At 30.6% G+C, this 8593-nt stretch overlaps 2 long non-coding RNA genes across 2 annotated transcripts; both read right to left on the bottom strand.

Moving 5' to 3' along the window:
• Positions 1–497: 497 nt before the first annotated feature.
• Positions 498–1912, bottom strand: LOC134243418 (uncharacterized). The gene is made up of 3 exons (XR_009987028.1): positions 1845–1912; positions 1553–1713; positions 498–780 (listed from the first exon to the last, which is right to left on the bottom strand). It is a non-coding gene; the product is annotated as an uncharacterized LOC134243418 (long non-coding RNA).
• A 3646-nt stretch (positions 1913–5558) lies between these two features.
• LOC134243417 (uncharacterized) lies at positions 5559–7289 on the bottom strand. The gene is made up of 3 exons (XR_009987027.1): positions 7227–7289; positions 5881–5998; positions 5559–5676 (listed from the first exon to the last, which is right to left on the bottom strand). It is a non-coding gene; the product is annotated as an uncharacterized LOC134243417 (long non-coding RNA).
• Positions 7290–8593: the final 1304 nt, after the last annotated feature.

The following is an 8593-nucleotide window of genomic DNA, read 5'->3' as shown; positions in this document are numbered from 1 at the left end:
TATATTCTGTTTTTTTTTTTATTCGTTTCAATATCTAGACATTGTAATATATATTTATAACTGAAAAGTGTTTTTGTAAAAACTCTAAAGTTATTAAAAATTTAACATATTTGAAAACAAGGAGCGGTACCTTTGAAGAAACATATTTCAACAATCATATAACCAAGAAAATATGCAAGATTGTAATTATACTTGTACTCATACTCTGTATACACTTTTTCAACCATTAAGGCATTTATATATCTAAATTTAAATTATAGCTCATACAGTGTATGACAGAATTTGCAAGGGCATGTTGTATCTGGGAGTTAAGGCGATTAATGCAATGTCTCATGAGATGTCTTTTTTTCAAAGAATCTTTTACTACATTATTCAAACACCCAAAATTAAAATCAAATTTAAAACACAAAGGATTATTCCTGAATTTAATTCAAATCAGGAAAGTGACACACCACTGTCAGTAATTGAAACATATAATGATACATATAAGGCATAACAACTGATAAATTTAAAGACTATTACAGAGAAAAATACAATAAGTAACCAACTTTTTTTAGTTTTATATTTAAATGTTGCATCTATATAGTTCATGGATTGACAGATAAATCATGGGAATGAATTCATGAATATTAGATGCTGATGGAATTCAAAACTTTATCCGGATCCAGCCATGTATATATGTAATCTTGGACTTGACTTTCATCTTTGGCATTCTCCTCTCTCACTAGTTCGTTTCTTTTTTTGATGTCCTTCGATATTTGTTTCAGTGCCTGCTGGAACCTTAAATTATAATTTATATATGGAATACTATGTAAATTTAGCAAACTGAATAAATTGCTGCAGTACATTATACAATACGTGTAATATGACTAAGATCTCTAGAGCTGCCTAACAGCGACACTTATTTAAGCTGTTAAGATTTCGTGTAGATGGGCATTTTGGTGTATGAATAAATATGCATTATAAGAATGTGTTGTTTTTTTCTCTATATTAAAGGATCAATTTATGTCTTGCATAACAAAAAATTTGGGTTCAAGTAAATATTAATAAAACTGTCACTTTGTAATAATTTGGGACAAAATATTTTTTTGTCTTTTTCCCTGTGATGATCGTTTTCGAATCCAATATAGACACAGTAAATTAACCTCACTTTTATTTACTGGAAAGTCACAACTATTTAAAACTGAGAAACATTTTAAAATAAGAAGCAATTTAAGTAGAGGTTATAAAAAACAAATTAAATAAAAAAATAGAATTAAGTTGTTTTGAAAAGTAAATGTTACAATGAGCTTTATAAACGGATACTTAATTTATTGGTAGTACGTTTTTCTTAGCTAAAACCTAATAATATTTTCTCTTATCTATTAATAAACCTAAGGCCTGCTACAATGGAAAAGATAACTGTAGTTTGCTCATACATGTAACTATTTGAAAAAAATCTATTAACAATTTAGAAAAGAAAGGAGAAAAGGAGAAAATAGAAAGGAGAGAGAGGGGCAAAAGAGTCGACGAAAATTATTGAATAAGAGGCGATCATTGAATAAACATATACTTAAGAACAGGTTGTCTTCCTTTGCTGTCCAATGCCTTCATGTATTCTTTTTCATAGTGTCCAAGATTGTTTGTCAATATAGTCGTCAGAACTTTCATTATTTTGATTGTAGAAAAAAATTCCTTTTTTGAGGGCAAAGCAACATCTAATTCCATAGCTCCCTATATTAACGAAAATAGTGCATTTTGGGTCTAAAATTTACTTACATGTATACATGAGTTGAATATGTTGCAAATATTAAAATACTTAAAAATTAGAATACAACGGATGAAGTAAAACTAATTATAATTACGTGATGTTTTGTTGGATCTCCACTCAATTTCGCGGGATAATTAGGAGAAAAACCATACTGCTCATATTGAGGAAAATTTGTCGCAGAATTTTCAACGCTGGATATAAAAATGAAAGTTGTCAAGGTTGCTGCAAGGGTTTCAATGGAGTCAAATGCTGGTACACCCTAAAATTACATAGATAGGTATTGTATATTTAAAGAAACAATTGAAAAGAACAGTTTCAGAATAAATTTATAAAAATGTGTTCTTTGTGCAAGGGGTTTGCGGACTCCCTTCTCATGCAATTTCATGTCAAAAATATGTCATTTTTAACTGCATCGTCATTCACTAAACATTTTAAAATTATTCAGATAAATAATATTCTGAAAGGTGAAAGAATAAGAACCCAATAACCATTATCAATATTACCATGATTTTCAAGCTGAATTACCTCGCTAAATTTATAAACAAAATATTTTGTGTTGTGTTGCATTTCATGTGTGACTGTTCATATTTGATTCGCCATTGTTTTTAATTTGCCTACCACTCATGATTTAAAATGCCTTAAAATTCGAAAAGGTTTAAAATATTCCAAATGATGTTCACCATTGCCAGAGAAAAATTCTAAGTACACAAACTATGTTTTTTTAGGTCACACGGTCAGAAAAAAAAACTGCTCATCTCAAAATAATGTCATTGAAAAAATCAATGTCTCTTTGGGTACGTATATTTGTATTTTCTAAAAGAGTGAAATATATATTAGGGGGGGACCTATGTCGTTCGACGTCAAAGCAGGTTATGTGACGTCACAATAGCGACGTTTGTTTATTTCCCGCTGACTTTTGCAACTGTGATTATAGGCATAACATTGTTATTAATCAAAATCGTACACAGTTTACAAAAAGAAAATTTTTTCATAATTTAAAACAGTTTTATTTGATTTATGGAGTTTGTTAATATCAGAATTCTCTTCCTTTGGTTGATAATTCATAGCAATTTCAGTTGTGAAGAAATACCTCTATGATATGCTGATATAAAAATGCAAAAAATATAAGATAAAATTCAGCAAAGACAGCGGCTTAAATTAGGGAAATATGTTTAATTTCATGATTACCATTAATTGTATTTTCTGGATAAAACTAAGAAAAAAAAAGAAATGCACTTGTACCTTTATTTACCTATTGATTTATAATGTATGTAGATTTTATTGTATGAAGTCATTCCTAGGTTCTTTAGGTGTTGGTTGTTTACGGGGAAAGGGGGAGGGACAGAATGATTAGAATGAAGAAGAAAAGAGATTATCTGTTTAAATTATTTCCTATCAAAACAAAATACTCGTTTTTTGCAAAATAGTTAAATATTCAGATGTTTGTCAGTCCTAACTTACCTTTTTTTAAGTGCAGAAAGGTCAATGTTTATGACAGAAGAGTACGAAAATAAAAGAAAACGTCGTATTTCTCGTTTATTTTATCATAAAGGTATACTTTTTTCCTTGTTAAAATAAAGAGAGGGGTCATTTCTTTGAAAAAATATGAATTACAACATTTTCACACAAAGACTTTTTAAGATATTACCTGTTATGCATGTCGGAATTGTAAAAAATACGACAATACAAAAATATTGATACTTACATTGTGCTCCTTTATAATTTTTCATGCGAGATGAATTACAATGAATTTGCCTTTATTTAAAAGATACAAGTCATATAAATTAAATACATGTTGATTTCGAATGTGATTTGACATTTTTGGTTCTTTTTTGCGCATATTTGGAGTAGAACAATAATGTCTAAAAATAATCTATTTCTAGCATTTCACACTGTTTTTGCACGTGCTCCTGTGTAAAAATAAGCATATAAAGGTATTGTTTTTAATACCTAAAAATTAAGATCAAGTGGTCAGGAAAGAAATGTCAAAGTTTTGAAAATTTCACACAAAGACTTTTCGGACATAGGTCCCCCCTTAATGGAGGATAATATTATAATTATTATCTCTTGTGGAAAGAAAAATATGGAGATAACAAACAATATTCTAGCTCAAAAGTCCATAAAAAAAAATACAGAATAGGAGCAGAGCAAATACGGACCTCCAAAGCATCGGAGTTGGGATCAGGTGCAATGGAGGAGTGAGCACCCCTTCCGACCGGTCACACCCCGTGTGCTCCTTGTCATGATGGGTAGGTAACCAAGAAATACGTCGTCAATTAAGTGTGTAAATAACTGCCTAACAATCAGAATAAACATCGTCAGTCAGCATTTAACTCATAAAAACTCAATAATAAACTGAAATTGCTGACAAGATACATGTAATTGTATCATTTAAGTTATTTTACAAAATAAATTAAGGAATATTTAAAAGAAAATTTTGTGTGAGTTATTGGTATGTGAATCATACAGACTTGTCATGCAGGCATATTTCATGAAGCGTAATAGCCTTTAATGAGAAATATGCGTAGGTGCAAGTCTGTGTGATTCACACACCATTAATTCACCCTTATTTTAAAAAACATTCCATATATTTACATTTCTATTTCTTAAAGCATAAAAAATATACTCAATATTTGATTTTTTCGCTGCCCTTTTTCGTTGCATTTTTCTTATGTCTCTTTAGTCTCATTGTGACGTCACGTGAGCAAAGGTTTCTCCATGTATATGTCTACGCATGAGTTTTCACGAAAATAGTATATAAATCAATTTCACTGTTGGCTTACTAGAATAACACAGCAAATGTAATATATTACACTGTACAATAAGATGCCATATATGTATGGTACAAACGTAAGACTTACCATAGTAGAGTTTGATATATTCAGTTACGTAGTCAAGAATTGCTGCATGGATTGTTAATGCATCATCTCGGAAATAGTATCCAGGTAGATTCTATGGATTTGAATATTAGTAATTTCATTTTATTGCTAAATATCAGAGAAACTAATTATGATATAAAACTTCAGAACAATTACAGAATTATATCAATTGACTAAACTTAGGAATCATAAACAATTGAAAAGTAGTCAATGTTGATAATCATTCTCTTTTGAATTTCAAAAACTATTAAACAACAGTTTAAGATTTGAACAGGGAATATACTATTAAATATATTGGATATAATTTTACCCATACGCATTGAGTTGAATATTTTTATTCCCGAATCTTGGCGAAGGGATAAATACATATGAGAAAGACAGTAATTATGAATTGGAAATATTACTTATTCATCATCTTTTTGTTTAACTTTTGTACTTGTAAAAGATAAAGACCACAAACAGTAATCGTTCTTAAAAAACGAACAACCAAATATGTAGGCACAAAACAAGGATTTCGGGAAAATTCAGACGCGGGAAAACGTGCCTAGGAGAAGTAACTATCTTTTATAGACTGGTCACATCTGCTATGAGTCTTAAGTCTTGTATTCCTTAACTCAAAAAGAAGTATGCATAATGACAACAAACCTTCACTCCCCTGTTTTCCACGTCCCATTCAAAATTCCCTTGCCTGTTTAAATGCCATTTTTCATTGCTAAACAAAGAAATCATTGAATATAGTTCAAACATCATTTGTAATCAATAATTTATCAAAAGAGATGTACATTTTGAATTAAAAATAATAATTTATATTCTTTAATGTTTCAGACTTTGTTATGTATTTTTATTGAAGGAAACACGTAGAATTATCTCATATTTAAATTATATATATACAGTATAGCATTTGAAAAGTACTGACTTAGATTTGATTTGCCTAGTAAGTAAAATAGCTCATACTGTCTTCCAATCAATTTGAGCATGTTTTCCCTTCCATACCACATGTCTGCATCTATAAAACCATCCTTAGCGAGCAGAGTGGAAAGGGCTAGACTAAAATATTGAATCAAATATCTAACATTACCAAAACGTTCTGATTTGAAAGAATTGACATGGTCAGAACTGGGAGTGGAATGAAGCAATTGAAACCTTATTTCGATCCCATAACGCAAGCAATCGATTTTTAAACAAAAATGAGTAGAATTTTTCGGAAAACATTTTTGTTTTATAAATATCGGGTTTAGACTGAGACTTTACTTGTTTATTGCATGCATATGTCGAAAATGAGGAACCATAAGTTTGTAAATAGGGTGCCTCTGCGAAACATTCCTATGAAAACAAACACTGACCCCATCCATCAGAAGGTGGGTGAAACCTTTTTTTAAAAAAAAGTTTTAAACTTCCGTTAATTTTTTTTCACTAAAGTTATCTCGATGGCTTCTTTTTGTACCTTATATTACATCATATATACTGAGCAAAATAAGTTTAGCAATTAAAGATATTTAATATATCAAGTAAAAAAAGTAGACCAATAATTTATAATGCACTTGAAATGTTAAATTTTCTTCGTATAACAAAGAAAAGGCAACATTTTTGTTGAATCCAAGACGATTTGTGTTTGCCCCTGCGATGCGTGATTATTTATGACGTTGAGTAAGTGATATTGCTTTGAGAGGTCCTTGAGCTTGAAAAATGGCGGAACGTAGCCTGTTTCCTACAAATTGTCTGCATAACCTCACTCCAGTAAAATGGCATAACTCTTCTGCAACTTAAGGAGCAGCCATAAAACTGTAACGTCTCGACGTTGTAACAGTGAAACGATCATTGCTAACTGTTGTTTTTCGTGGACGTTCTAAGCGCTGCCGATTGATTACGTGTTCAGTCGTTCGGAATCAGTTCGAAAGTCGACATTTGGTGGACTGATGCAAGCAAAAGTGTTCACCGACAACTTTTTATGAGCAACCAATTATTAGCATCCCTATAGTCCTTTAACGTTTATTTTCGGAAAGTCCTGGTGTTTTGCCATGAGACGTTTTGGCAGTTTTTCACCGGTTTTCTTTTACAAGCATGTTCAGAATGTTTTTCTAGTAAAAAATTGTTCCCGGACCATTCTTTTATTGAATTGTCACAATGTTGGATGAAGCGGTTTCTGCGTGTCAAATTAAGAAAAGAAATCTGCCTTTTGTTATCTTTATCTCTATTGTTTTTAAGAAGAAGCATAATAAAACAATTAAGAAAAATATTTTAAAATCATACATACGGAAAAGCTATTGCTAAACTTATTTTGCTCAGTATATTTTCGTTACCGCAACAGTATTTTGACCTAAAGAAATATATTTAACATCTTGTAGATGATATTGATGAAATGGTTATTCATGATACATTCATTGTTTAAAGTAAAAACATTTATTTTTTATTCTAATGTTAAGGACATGAAATATTGGAAACAAGCTTATTAGTAATACAATTAGATATTCAAAGTGTTTACATCGATCGATGTGCATATTTGCTGGGTACTTTTTAGGCTCTCTTTACACTTGTAGCAGAGTGCACGTGATCTCTATGCTTTTACAATTGTTGATTAATGAACAATTCTAACTCACCTAAATGTGTAATGGATTCATGATATTGAGCGTCCAGCATGTTGAACCACATTCTTGCCTTTACCCATCGCCGATGACAAGCATGCTCTGCATCAAAGGGTGGAGGTGTAAATATCTGAGTAATAAATCAGCATAGATATCTAAATTACATAAACCCTTTATAAAGATACTCAATTTTATTAATGTGTTTCATTCTTTCAATGGATAAAGCAATATATGAAATCACGGCAAATTGAAAAATAAAGATACCTCTCGGTCTTTTTCAAATTTTGCATGTATGGCAATAGGCATTAATTTGTTGTTATATATGGGAAAACAAGGCAACTGGACTCAAAAGCTGAAATATAGGGAACGATTAGATAGATTTTTCAGTAAATGCCAACCAAGGTTATGTTATAGATATTAAAAACTGTTACATTTTGATCTTTAAATAAGATATCCTTTATAATCTTACATCTGGTTGGTCTAGCGCTACATCAGTCAAATCAACAATATAAAGCATGTTTTCTTTCAGGAGATCGTCCAGTGTTTTACCTCCCAGGTAAGGGTGTGTTGTACCCACTTCGTTTTCAAAGTTCAGAAACCTTTTTAGAAATTTAAAAATATTTACATGAAATGATATGTAATATATACCAATCTTAAATTTACTAGTAACCTTTTTCCTAGAAGCAAAAGAGTTTCTTTCTTAACATTCATGTACCTTAATTGATATGAAAAACACGTCATGTTGTGATGAGATTCCTTGTCGCATACCGAATCCGTTAGCATTATCATATAGTTTTTTAAATATGTACGAACATGTATAAAATTAATTATACAAGGACTTCAGTGTTCTGATCTTTGTAATAGTTACTATTTAAGACTTTTTGACCGTACTTAAGAGAGTTGATCAGGAAGACAGAAAAGAAACAGATAAATGAATATTTCTTTGGCTCGAAAATTAAAATCCTTACTGATGAGGTATGTCTTGAGCAAGTCTTATAAGATTTCTTGTCACTCCGTTCATTCGCTGCCATGCAAACCAGTAGTCAGCCTGTGCCATTTGCTTCTGTTAAAATAAACCTTGTACAGATATCCCTTTTCAGAGTTGTCAGAAAATATGATAATCAAAATGAAAAAAAAAAAACCAGCAAACCTTTGTTTGAGATTCGGTGTTTACACCTTCCTCTCTCCACACTTTCAGTCCCTAGATTTTAAGTGAAAAAAAAATCATATGCATCAATTACTTATACTACTTAAAGATTTAAAGATTCATAATTATATCTCAAGGTAATATGTCAAGATTGATATAATATCTTGAGATAAATAATAAAACAACATGCACTAAATCACACTTGTGTTTATTGTGAATCTCAACAGTTCCTAGT

This window comes from Saccostrea cucullata, unplaced genomic scaffold (genome assembly GCF_032062105.1).
Source record: "Saccostrea cucullata isolate Sc308-1 unplaced genomic scaffold, CSIRO_AGI_Scuc_v1 ctg26, whole genome shotgun sequence".
Classification (NCBI taxonomy): domain Eukaryota; kingdom Metazoa; phylum Mollusca; class Bivalvia; order Ostreida; family Ostreidae; genus Saccostrea; species Saccostrea cuccullata.
The sequence above is the reverse complement of the archived record's forward strand: the minus strand, read 5'-3'. Positions and strand labels throughout refer to the sequence as shown.